The following is a 13587-nucleotide window of genomic DNA, read 5'->3' as shown; positions in this document are numbered from 1 at the left end:
TTTTTTACATTTAAAAAAAAAAAAAAAAAAACTAACACAGTTTCACTGGTTTGAGGTGTTGTCCGTTAACTTGAGCCAAAATTGTCTTAATCCCCACAATACCCCTCTTTCTTTCTTCAACCTACCAATGGACAAACACTTGGTTTCTTCAACCTACCTACCCAAAATACACTTGGTCTGTGATTCTTCAACCTATCTCGCTCCCCGTAGGTTGTTCCGGCGAGGCAGACCTACTTTAGGCCAGGTCATCTGTGAAAATGAAAGGGGTCTCGTTCTCCAGCGACGAAGGAGCTTGTAACGCTCTAGCCCCATTAACCTTGCCCAATATTGTCCTCTTTGGCCCATGGGCCTCAAGGCTTAAAACTCGTTGTGCCATGTTAAGGAGGCTAGAGGTTATTAACTAGCCCAATAATCTCTCCCTAGGCGATGTGAGACTAAAATTTGTATACTCTCACCAATCTCCCAAACCCCCTGGTACTTGCTGTATTCTTGGTGAGGACATCTCACCGATCTCCCAGTCGGGTCTAGTACTTGCCGTATACTTGAGTTGTCACAGAGCCCTCTTCTGACATGTTCGTTCTCCGTCGAGGGAAGGTCTACGATTCTTCATTCAATCTCATAAATCATGCAAGGATTGGGCTTAAGCTGAATGATGGTTCTAAACTTGCAGCAAAGTTCGAGGCTCACATATCATAATGTATGATCTCCTCCAGAGATGGGTTCGTCACTAACTCCGTCTAGTGCTTGTTGCAGGTTAGCTCCACAACTTTGAAAAGTGCTATTACCATCGTTTCGCCGAAGAATTTCGACTTCGTCGCAGGGTATTCTTCACTTCACCAGAAACAAGAGCTCCTCTCCTTCAATGGAGAAAGTAACGGTTTAGTTGGGGGTGGGATTTGGAGATTTTGTTTATGTTCAAATGTGTTAAAAGGGTATAATTAATAGGTAGGAGGGATAGTTAGGTTTTTTTAATTTCGAAACTAACCCTAGTAAAACGGTGTTAGGTTTTTGGGTTTAAATGTAAAAAATAAAATTACAGGAAATGATGTAATTGGGACAAAGGCGAGAGGTGGTGGATGTAAAATTCCCATGATTTTATCCCGTAGATGAGAAGAGACTATGGATTACAAAGACATATCAATTTAAAAATGTGAATGTGATGCAAAATTCTTCTCTAATTTTCTTTTTGACAAAATATAATATAATTTGGATCCAGCAAAGACCTTCCAAAGACAATCTTATTGACCAATTCAGATGTAGGTGAGATATATATATACAAAAGGGAAATTAATTTATGTGAATATATTGACAGATTTGATACGTATCTCATCAATCTCTTTTATATATATATATATATATATATATATGAAATATATCCCTGTTCATCTCTTATGGAAGGAATGTATCACTCCTTTTAATTTATTTTAAAGCAACTTTTGGGTTGGCAAAATATTCTTTGTTGTTTTCTTGAGATGTCGTGAAACCTTTGAATACGAATATTTCTTAGTTTTATGGTTGTTCAACCAATCTTTACTTATCCATCCATTTGTAAAGGAAAAAAGGATAAAGGAGTTTACCAAAAAATAAAAGAAAAAAATGAAAAGGGAGGGAAAAAAAAACCTCATCAATCTAGTGTTGTCTGCACCAAGGCAAAGGCCACATTGCCTCCTTCATTTATGCGCTAAAGATCCTCCAGTATACCCTTCCATTGGCCCTCTATGCTAGTGTTGCCTACATTAGACTGACAATGTTCTTTCTCCCATAAAAAGGGAAATGATTTGTTGTCCGGTCAGTTGGCTCATGCACCACTGCTAGGCCAATGAGGAGACGTCAAAGGGAATCCAATAGGAGAGATGGAGCAATCATTTCGCCCCTTATGTGTGAACATAGAGGAACGCGATCCTGCATCATTTTTTTTTTTCCAATAATAATGCCTTATTGCTTTGGAGGGATCAATTTAGCAGTAAATTATTGTACGAAATAACAAGGGTACATCTTATTGCAATCATAGTGATAAAAAATAGTTTACAATATAATTTGAAAGTGATTTGCCATTATGTTATTCTCAAGATATATCATTTATTGCACGTTTGTTAAATTCACAAGTGAAATGACAATCTTTTATCTTTTTATTTTTGATGTGGAACCTTTAACTAGTCTTTTTCTATCCCAAAAAAAAAAAAAAAAATGTTATATTAAAAGGGTCAAAAAGTAAGGTGCTAGATTTTTTATTATAATGAATTAAGGTGTCTGCACGACATATGCTTATTAGATATGGGCTTTTGTAAACCCTGCACTCCTTCGGAAGGTGTGGACTCTTTTTTTAATATATATATATTTTTTGGTAACTAAGGTGGGCCTACCATAGTATTGGCCCGGAAGATATTGGGCACCCAGTGGGCCTTGGAGGTGGAGGGTGAGTCTAGATCCCCTGCAATGAGCGATGATGTGTAGTGAGCATCCAGTGGTTAGGAGGACCTAGCATGCACCCCCAGATGTTGGATGTTCACTACATCTCACCACTCACCGCAAAGGATTTATGCATGTGGAGGGGATGCACTGCAATTGTGCAAGGGCTTATCAATGATAAGGCAAGCGTGGACTCTTTTCTATTTCAATAAAAATTTATTATTTCCGAAGTAGACTCAAAAAATGTTTACCTTGGCAATTTATCTTAAGGGAAAAGAAAGATGCTTTAGTCACGTGGCCCCTGCATCCAGAATTAGGGGCATGCAAATTACCGTTCCACCCCTTTATGAGAAAAAAAAAATCACATTCATATTGATGCTCTAATGCACTCTCATTGACCCCGCACTAGTACAAGGACTACATGACCAAACAACGATCTCTTTATTCTTATTTAAATCATGAAATCTCACGTTTCATTGGAGTTGAAAGCTTCCATTTATTCAATCCCACAACATAGCTATAACAAGCTAACAACCTTACAAGTTGGCACAGTCCATAAAACTGTCATATCTAAAGATAGTGTTATTAATGTTTTTCAAAATATGGTTTAAAAAATCAGATCGGGATCTTGGAGATTGGCTTATTTCAATTAGAATCAACCGACCCAATTTCAATCAACCCTGATTTGGGAGATATATTTGGGATCGGCCTATCGAAAAAAAGTATTTGGGGTGATCATGAATGTACACAAAATTTCTTACTTTATAGATAAAATGCACAAAAGATCAATGAAAAAAACTGAGTTTTCCCCTTGGATGATTTTGACCATGAACAATAGAGTGTGAGAGTCAATAATGAATCCAAAGTCTATCTATAAGGTCACATCATTAGTGGCTCTATGGTCGGAGGAAAACTTAGTGTTCATTAAAAAAAAAAAAAAAATTGGAAAAGACTGGACACAACGCCTTCGCCCCACAAGCTAGTGGGTTTCCACAACACCATTAGTGCCACCCATTAGCTTACCCAACACTGATAGTGTGCCTATCCCTCACCCATGAAAAATAAAGCGAAAGATTTAATCACCCATGCATGATGACCACCAAGATTTGATGTTGTAATTTGATGTTTGAAGCGATGAACGTCATCATTAACTCATGTTCCCTATTGTTGAAGGTTTGAAATATCCTTCACCAGTTGAATGAGAAAGTCAATTTTCATGGATTAATGGATTATTTATTCATTAGACGAAGAAAAACTTAATCCAAAAAAAAAAAAAAAAAAAAAAAAGGAATTTGAAAATTATTAAAGTTCAATGATGATCTTATTCTTCACCACATGCTCCTTATAGTAAGTCTCCTTCCTTGACCTTGCCCACCCTCTCCAAAAAACACGACATACATGCTTGAATTTTCAATCAACAATCAATCAGAAACCAAGTTTATATATTCATTACTGGTCATTTTCATTTTTATATAATGCATTAGTGAAATTAAAAATAATAATTTAAAAATCATTATAAATTAATAAATGTTGATATAATCTAAAGTTGAGAGTGTTTTTGTGAGCAAAAAACATAGAAAAGGAGATCATTTCATGTGGGAAGAAAAGAGTTATACAAAGAGAGAGAGGTGCTAGTGTATCATCCCTCTTGGCTTAAACAACTTTTTCTCACAAATATGCTCCTCAAAGAGGCTGTTTATGAATAATGTCTCTATGACATTTATTTGTATAATATTTTGTAATCATTAATAAATTAACTTCTCAAATAGAATTGAAGGATTTTTTTTTTTTTAATTAAATAGGGTAGAAACAAAGCTAAAGTACAAAAATAGCACCAGCAGCCAGAAACAATAGCTGGAAACCCTTAAAAGGGACCACACAATGGGATAATTATCCACTGGGACTACCCAAAGCAAGTCTAGATGGCTGTATATGGTGGCAACATCAACCCTTAGCAAAGCAAAACAAGAAAGACCATATATGAGACTATTCTTCCATTCCCAGCTGTTTTTGACCTATCTATGATTGTGATAGATATTGGAAAACATGAAAACCATCCAGAACCCAAAAGGATGGCCTGGGTTGGTCAGATTGGATTTATCTTCCATTGGCTGTGACCCATTACTATTCTTATTTCTCAAAATATGTGATCCCTTCCTAGTCATTACTCAATACTGATGCAGCAATATGGCACCACACCAGGAACCTAAGACAGTCATCAGCATGATTCAAGCTGTTTCTGTGGTCCTTGCCTCCTTGGAGATAAGTCTTTGTTGTTCTTAGTGAGATTCTCATTCTCTGAGAGAATCTATCATCTGCCAATTCTACAGCTCATCGGCTGGTTAGGACAAGAGTAAATAAGAATTCTTTGTATTTGGAGTCCTACCCTGGAGATTAGTCTCTTCACAGGGGCTTTTCTTCCTAGCTACTACTTTATATAAGTGAGTTTTTCTTCATCCACGGTGAAAAGAAAATTAATTTAATCAAGGTGATTTGATGTTATGATAAGGACATTAACTCAGCCCAGTGGTATCAGTTTCGGTTTTAAAATTTGATGCCCAGGGGAAGAAGTCGTAGGATCGAACCCTATTATATACAATTGTGCGTGAGGTGTGTGTATATGAGTAAGTGACCATTGGCCCTATTAGCGCCTGATAGACTGGCCATTGGTCAGCGATGCTTAGTAGGATATGTAGTAGTAATGAAAAAGAGAGAGAGAGAGAGAGAGAAAGATCTGATGTCATGATTGGACTCTTGAAATATTGAATGTCATTACTAACTCAAATCCCTTAAAGTAGAACACTTACGTATATAACCCTAATCTACAGAAAAATTAATACTAATAATAACCTAAAAAAAGAAAGAAGAAATTAGTGTAAGTAAATTTGTCTCATCAGAACAAACTACAAAGTACATAAGCTGTCAATACTAATAACCTCAAAACACAGTAGAAATCTAAATACTTCATAATCAGTCATAGAACAGAACGCCTGATTAACAGCTTATAATAATGATTGTTCATCTGTTTCTCTTAAGAGGATGGAGAAAGATTTTTTTGATAGGAAGAAGAAATGAAAAATTAAATAAAACTGTTTGTACAAGTTGTTAGAAAGGGTGATATCTTGTTTCTTGCATAGATACATAAGTCAAATGAGCTAAAAAAAGGACCATTTCATTGGCAGGCTTGAGCAGAAATCTAGTTAGTGGTACGAGATCATAGTACATCCAAAAAATTAGTAGTGATGCTCTAAGGCCACAAAGTGTTACTTTTACCCACAGAAGATAACTTAACTCTTCTGAATTGTTCCAAACTTCTGCAATGCTGGATGGAGATAGATTGTTCACCTGTTTCTCCAAGGAGGATGTAGATGTTTACTTAGATTTGTTGATTTTATAATGTGAAGTATAAAAGGGTTTTCAAAAATAAGTTGAGAGTAACATATTATTATCATTTATTTCAATATCAAAAGGTGTCATTGTTATGCATATTTTTTGAGTATACATGTGAAATGACTTTATTACCTTCATTGAAAAATTATATTATATTAAAAATATAGAAAAAATGACATTCACATTTTTTTTCTGTTTTGAGTAAGACAATGACTCTCACATTTCACCATCTATCAATTTGGAAAGTTTTGGTCCAATCCATTACATCTACATTGAAATATGAAGGAATGAAAATTACTTAATATTTCAACTTTGGCAGCTCTGATTAATAAAATAATATAAAAGGTATCATGATTGAAGGAGAGCATTATTTTTGTTGAATAGTTATAATCTTAATATTTATGATAAATGATCGATCTCATTGTCTCTCCTTTTGGCAGCTCCAGTGACTAGTGAGGATAGTGACGTTCAAATTTTTTTTGGAGATATTATCTACATCGCCATTTATCAATTTGGAAATGATATATTCTATTATAGACCTTCGAGTGTCCAATCTTTTTCTTTTAATATTTTTATTCTAAATTTAAATAAATAAAATAAAAATAGGCCGAATAAAGAATGAAAATTGCATATGGTATTTTGTAGATAAATACTATATTCAGATCTCGATCTTGTGTATCTAGTCTATATCTGAGTAGATATACAAGATCTTAATGAGTTGCAAAATCTAAAGAATAAATAACTCAAATGCATCTATGAATGAATGTATAAAAATTGCTTAATTAATATTCTTCTATCCGGTTTTTTTGGTTTTGTTTTTTGTTTTATTTCGGGCAGTCAATTCGATTGGCCCCGTTTGCTTAGGCTTTAGATTTTATTCACGCTAACACATCAGGAAGCAATCCCTCTTTTACGTCCATAGACTTGGCATGATAGATGTCAATACATGCAGGCAAACATGTTGATTATTCCCCTATATGTATGGAGAATGATGTATGGATGGTCGGCAATACAAACCTTCTATTACTCTCTTTCTTCTCTGACATTCTCTCTCCTCTCTAATCATGTGTGTCTTCTAGAATTTGAATTGTGAAACATTTCTTTTTAACTTGAAATGAGAGATGTCAATGCACGTAAGAAGCATGTTGATCCCTCTCCCATATATATAGTATATGTATATTCTTATAGTATCTATCACAGTGCTGCCATTCCTAAAAGTGAATTCAATCATTTTTCCTTTGTCTTTTTTTATAAAGTTTATTAAAATTATGGGAGAAGGTTCCCTAAAAGAGAGTGTGGCCCTTGCACCAGAGTGGGAGCTAATAGGAACACATTTGGAAGCATCAATAGGGGTGAGATTTCCATCTTTCATGAAGAGTGAGAAGGTCATTTTACCCTCTTTGTGTCTAGGCATAGGAGCCATGCTACCTTTTAGGCTTTTTTTCCCCCAAAGTTATATATAATCTTAGGGAAAAATGATGGTCCCTGGTTGCGCGGCCCTTATGTCCAAATACAGAGGTCGGCAAAATTACACCCCCACCCTAGTGTAGGGGCCGCACAACAAATGAACATTCTTAATTTTCCCCGTTTTCTTATGTCATTTTATATGGCCCATACTTTGGATTTAAATATATCTAATTATTTGTTATTAAATAATAAAATTACATTTAAATTAATATTATATTCAGTTTGAGTATGATCACTTTAAGGAGAATTTTTTTTAGAAGAAACCTCCGATTATCCTTACAGATATATTATATTGAGTTCAAATATATACCCTGAAAGAAAATGGAAGGGAAGAATTTCAGGTTGGTAGACTTATATGTGCTTTTTTTTGGTAAAGATAGACTTATATGTGCCACATGGAAGGATATTGTCGTAATTCTGGCCGTTGAATTATATGATGATTGGTTTGGATTAGTCATTTGTCAAATTTTATATACAAAATCAATAATATCAAACTTTTTTCATAATGACCTACCCTCTCATTTTGTCCATGTATATATCTCCTCTATCGTCGATGTACCCTTTGGTAATTAAAAAGTTTTTAACATTTTATTTTACCATCTAGTGAGGTTTAAACTTGACATATGAACAGATCTTAGGGTCAATTTGTCCACCAAAATTCAGCCCAATACACTTTGCCATGTAGTTGAAATAGGAATGCCAACCTAGATTCCTTCCTTGGTGGATTAACCAAGAGCTTGATTCAAAAATAAAATTTGTAATAGCGTTTTATATAGTGTTTTCAGTGATCTTTAGGTTCTATATGAGATTGATAATTTATAAAAAAAAAAAATATATATCAAGATTATAACAAGTTGGTAAAAATAGAACTCTCCTCCAATCATGATACCTTTTTACACTTGGAATTTGGTACAATGTGATGGTGTAGTCCTGGACTTGGGCACCGTTTAACAATGTTCCATTTATGTCGTTTTTACATTTTCTTGTTCCCAAAAATGGAGAAACAACCTAAAAATCGTTTGATAAAGTTGTCCCATTTCACCCGTTTCTAAAAACATAAATCAAAATTTATGTCTATTTACAATTCTAGAAATGACTTGATGAAATACTTGTTTTGTCGTTTCTAGGAACGAATTTGAGAGAAAAAAAAAGTTGTTGTGCCCCATAAATCTCTCAACTATTTAAACTTAAAAAGATGCAACCGAACCCTCTCTTCCTTTTGGGCATCCGATGATACTATTGGGATTTTTAGTAACATTATGTATTCAAAAAACATTTCGAGAAATAAGTTTATCAAACACCAAAACATCCATTTTTGTTTTCTCAAATGTGAAAAGTCGTTTCTGCTATTTTCAGACACAGAAACAACAGAAACATGATCAAATCACCACTTCCACTACTAGGTCTGGTGGTTTAGTATGTCTTGTCGAAGTATATTGGGAACTTCTGTCACTTTGTCAAATCCTTTGATCCGCATTTGGTGTTGGCATACCCTACCTCTCTAATCCCCTCGTCACCCCCGCACTCAACTCATTGGGCCACCCAGAGCGCCACTCCCAAACTGTCCCCTTTCGGCACCCACCTAGTGGCCTATGGGCCCTTGATAAGTTCAGCCCCCCCCCCCCCCAAAATAAAAAAAAGTACACCACAAATCCTTGAAATCTCACCAACCACAAAATCTTACCTTGTTATGCAGTGCAATGACCCCTCCCTCTCCTTTCTTTCTCCCTTTTTTTTTTCTAAATCAATCTTATCGAGGGCCCAAAGGCCACTAGGGGTTGGCATCCCAACTCAAGGAAGGGGGCTAGAGGTCGGTGGGCGTGGGCGTGGGCGTGGGCGTGGGCGTGGACGTGGACCAAGGGGACGATGATACGTAAAAAGTCGAACAAATTAATGACCTCTCTCTTGGGCTTAGGCCAGCACTCTACTATAATTGGTAGTCATAAACGGAAACATACAACTTTTAACTTTAATCGCGCATGTAATTCTAAGGTTAAATTGGTCTTTAGAAGGATAATTATAGAACACCATGAATAATTGAAAGGAGAAAGTAAAAAAGAACACTAAAATCATTTCAAACGTGCTTTATCATTTACAACAAAGTGTAGATTATTAATTAAGCACACACTAAAAAATAACACTAATCATTTTATTTTGGTTGCATCCCCAACACAAATAAAACATTATCTAAATATCAATCTAATCAACATTTAGGGATCCTTTGACATGAGAGCCATAACCTTATTATAAGCTAAAACAAAAATCATGCTAAGTTAGATTCTTTGGCAGATTTTATGGCCGTTTTACATCATATTCACCTATCTCTTCCATACATAAAAGTTGTCATGGTAGCTCCAATTATATTCAAATTTTGTGGAGATATTAGACAACTCTAGTTCCAATTATATTTAAATTTTGTGGAGATATTAGACAACTCATCATTAATCAATTGAGAAGTTTCAATCTACTCCAATGTTTCAAAATCATAATTTATCGGTCGAATCATCTCATTTGGATTGGAATCGATTGTGATTACTTAGGTCGATTTTTATCAGATTCTAATTAATTCAAATCAAAATCAGCACTCACCGATTTGATCCTCCATTCCGATTTTCATAACGTTGGGTTTAGTCTATTTTTACCATGGAGAAATGTGAAGCTCAGGAAATTTGCTTAATATGTCATCTTTATAAATGTAATAACGCATTTGGAATCATGATTCGGTGTTACACTTTTTTGATCAAATAGTTATAATCTTGATACTTATGGCAAAAATCTTAGTGTAATCAAATCCGGTGAAAAAGAAGTTGTAATTTTATTTTATTTTTCTACTTTTAAATCTTGTGATTTCATTTATAAACTTAAAAAAATAAAAAATAAAAAATTATAAGACAATGACACTTCTTGATAGTGACACAAGAAAAACTATCTTTGACTTAAAATAGCTTTTAAGAATAAGACAACGAGCAATAAAAGAAGTTCACAACTTTGTAACAACAAAATGCATCCTAATAAATTTATGGGAAAATTGTCTTTGAGCCTACAACATATTGTATGCCTTAAACATATGGTTATTTTATTATTTTTTTTCTTTTCAAAATAAAATTAATAAAAAATTATCTGTGTCTTGGCATAGACTACTCTGTAGTCTCATAAAACTCTTGCCCTTGGTTTACCACCCAACGAGGAATCTTTGGCTGGCAAATCTGTTTTTTCTATGTGGCAAGGTTTATGGGACTGATCAATTTTAGTAGACATGTGGATTCCAAGATCTCTTGTTCATAGTTTCAGCTCCAATAGATTTGTTCATAAAATAAAGCATTAAAAATATTCTAGCTAGAGTTCTAGACTACAAAAATAACTGTCCAACTCAAAACTTTTAGCATCAAGTAGAGAGACCTCCTTAAATATATTACTTGAGCAACTCGATGTGAGAATATAAGTCTATAACTCTCAACACTCCCTCTCACGTGTAGTTTTGGTATACTTGACTTCACATGCGGATGCCAACTTAAAGAGAATAACAAAGATACTTGAGCTCTAATACTGTGTTAGAAGGTTAAATCCAAAACGTTAAGGTATTATGTGGGAGCTCCTCGAGTACATGAAGGTGCCAAGTACCATGGTTTTAGGAATCGGATGAACCTGGATCAGTCTGATTGGATTGGTAATAGCTTTGTCCGATCCAGATTCTTGGATCATAAGGACAAAGGGTAATAAGGCTAAAAAAACCAGGTTTTCAATGAGAACCAAGGGTACTTCTGTTTGATCGATGCTGATAGGGTTGATCCAAATCAGGATCAAATCGGTATCAGTCCTGTTCAATCCCACATTGATTCATTATCTTAAACCATGCCAAGTATTGGACTTACCCTTGTCTTATTCCCAAAAATTATTTGACAATAACTTATTATTATGTCATTATTTAAAGCTATCATTATTTACCCAAAAAAATAAATAAATAAATAAAAAATCAAAAGCTATCATTGTGATCATGCACATTTTTCATGTACATATGTGAAATGAAAATATTTATTCTCATTGTAAAGAAAATATGCTATATTAAAAGGGTAAAACAAGTAAATTTACAAATCATTTGACACCCCTTAGGATATTAATAAGTAAAACCCATTAACCTTTTTTTTTTGGTAGAAAGTAAAACCCATTAACTTAATATAATATATATGTTTATGGATAATCTAGAGTTTCATAGGAATGATCCAACCTATTGTAAAAAATATTTTCTTCCCATCATACTCAAACTTAATATATTATCAACTAAAATATGATTAGTTATTTTTATTACAAATGAATAAATACATTTAAATCTTAAACATAAAAATTGTATAATTAAATTGATTTAAAAATTGTGCCTATGTTTCTCCTCCCTCTCAGCAAATAACCGATCTTCTTCCATTGTGGAAAGAGGTATAAACATAGGGAGGTAATAATAATAATAATAATAATAATAATAATAATAATAATAATAATTTTTGTATATACTTGTTAGTTTATTTTTTATTTCTTCATATTTACGCACTCGACCCAGCACAATCCATCCAAATTTTATACATTTAATACATAATTTGGCACATTAAGATGGAATCTCAGTAGACTTGGTCCGGCATATTTTGTCGAAGCATGCTAGGGGTTTTGGTCACTTGGTTAGGTCCCTCATCCACGTTTGGTGCTTGGCATGTATCCCTGTCTCTATCCCCCATCTCAGGTTGCCCCCTTGACCTTAACCCTGACCCTGAACCTACCCATCCACCCCCCTCCCAAAAAAGAAAGAAAAATGAAAAAGAAAACAGACATGAGGATAAGTCTAAGGAAAAAGACCACTAAATTGGAACCATTAATGTGAAAAGGACTAGGAACAACTTAGTCACAATAATTAAGGTTGAGGTTGCGTTTGATAATGTTCTAGAAAAACGTTTTTGAAGTTTTTCTGTTCTATAAGAACAAAAAGCGAAATAAAGCGTTTGGTGCATTTGTGGTGTATTTAGTTTTTTTTTGAAAAAAAAGTGAAACAAAAAAACGTTAGAAATGAGAATTACCGGAATGACAAAAGATAGTTCCATTGTTGCAATTTTGTTCTAAAAAAAAAAAGAATTTTGACACAGAAACTAAAATTTCCGTTTTTGACACAAAATATCCAAACCAGCCTTATACTCTTGAGCACATGGTTTATGAAATCGGATCGAATCAGCTTGAAACAATTGGATCATAATAATATTGTCGTTATTCAATAACAATTCTTGGTTATATAGCTGGAAAATAATAGGAAAAAAAAAAAAAACTGGTTTTTTTTTTAATGACAACCAGAGGCATTTCTATCTGATATGGACTAATCAAGATTGCGATCGGATCAGATCAATATCACCTGTCCAATTCCAAGACCGATTCCGGTATCTCAAAGTCTCAGACTTTACTTAGTCCAATAGATTAACGACATGGAATCAGATTCAGGTCAGGGTTTAAAAACCCAAAATGGGGATTGAATTGGAATGGAATAAATTTGGATTGATCCAGATCGGTTTCAGGAAAAGTACATTTCCGTCCATGCATCTAGGGTTTTTCCGTAAACAAAATCCAGAAAGAAAAGAAAATTTGGGAATGTGGAAGCGTCACAACGCAGCAAAATAAAATCCCGGCCGCCTTTTGTGATCTGTTCCCGTCTACATCAACGTCACTTCTAGATCCAAAAGTCCGCAGGGAAGAAGAGGTTCAAGCACCAGAGGGATTGGTGGTGGTTGTTGTGGTGGTCGTTGTTTACTGATGTGGAAAACAACAAAGATTCCCAAAGCTCTCACAGTATTAGCAATCTTATCGTCAATGATTAAGGAGAGAGGTTGGTAAGCAAAGCTACACCTACCGATCATCTTCTTCCCCTCTCTTCTTCTCTCATTGGTGAATGAATGAATCAGTTGCAGTAGAGTTGGGTCTGTAAACGGCATTGAGTGTTCGAGCTTCAAGGTTTCATGTCAGTCGCATCGCTGCTCACTCGTCCAGTACATATTGGATCGAGTTCATCCTCATCAAGAAAAAGTTTGGATTTTGTAATTATTTTTCCCAAAAAGTTGGAATCGGTAATCGATCCCACTAATCCAATCAACTTGGATCGATCTAGACTGTTCTTAAAATGGGTATATTCCAGGTATCTATGGTTTCTTTTTCCGTACAAAATCGGTCCGAGTCAAGGAGAACTGGTTAAACGATTCCAATCTGATTCATTGATCCAAACCAATTCTTTAATATTCCCAAACCTAAGTTTTGAGGGGTTATGGACATCCTAATACGGTTTTGGAAGAACTCAACCTT

This window comes from Macadamia integrifolia, chromosome 12, assembly GCF_013358625.1.
Source record: "Macadamia integrifolia cultivar HAES 741 chromosome 12, SCU_Mint_v3, whole genome shotgun sequence".
In the NCBI taxonomy this organism is placed as follows: Eukaryota; Viridiplantae; Streptophyta; class Magnoliopsida; order Proteales; family Proteaceae; genus Macadamia; species Macadamia integrifolia.
Note: the sequence above shows the minus strand (reverse complement) of the source record.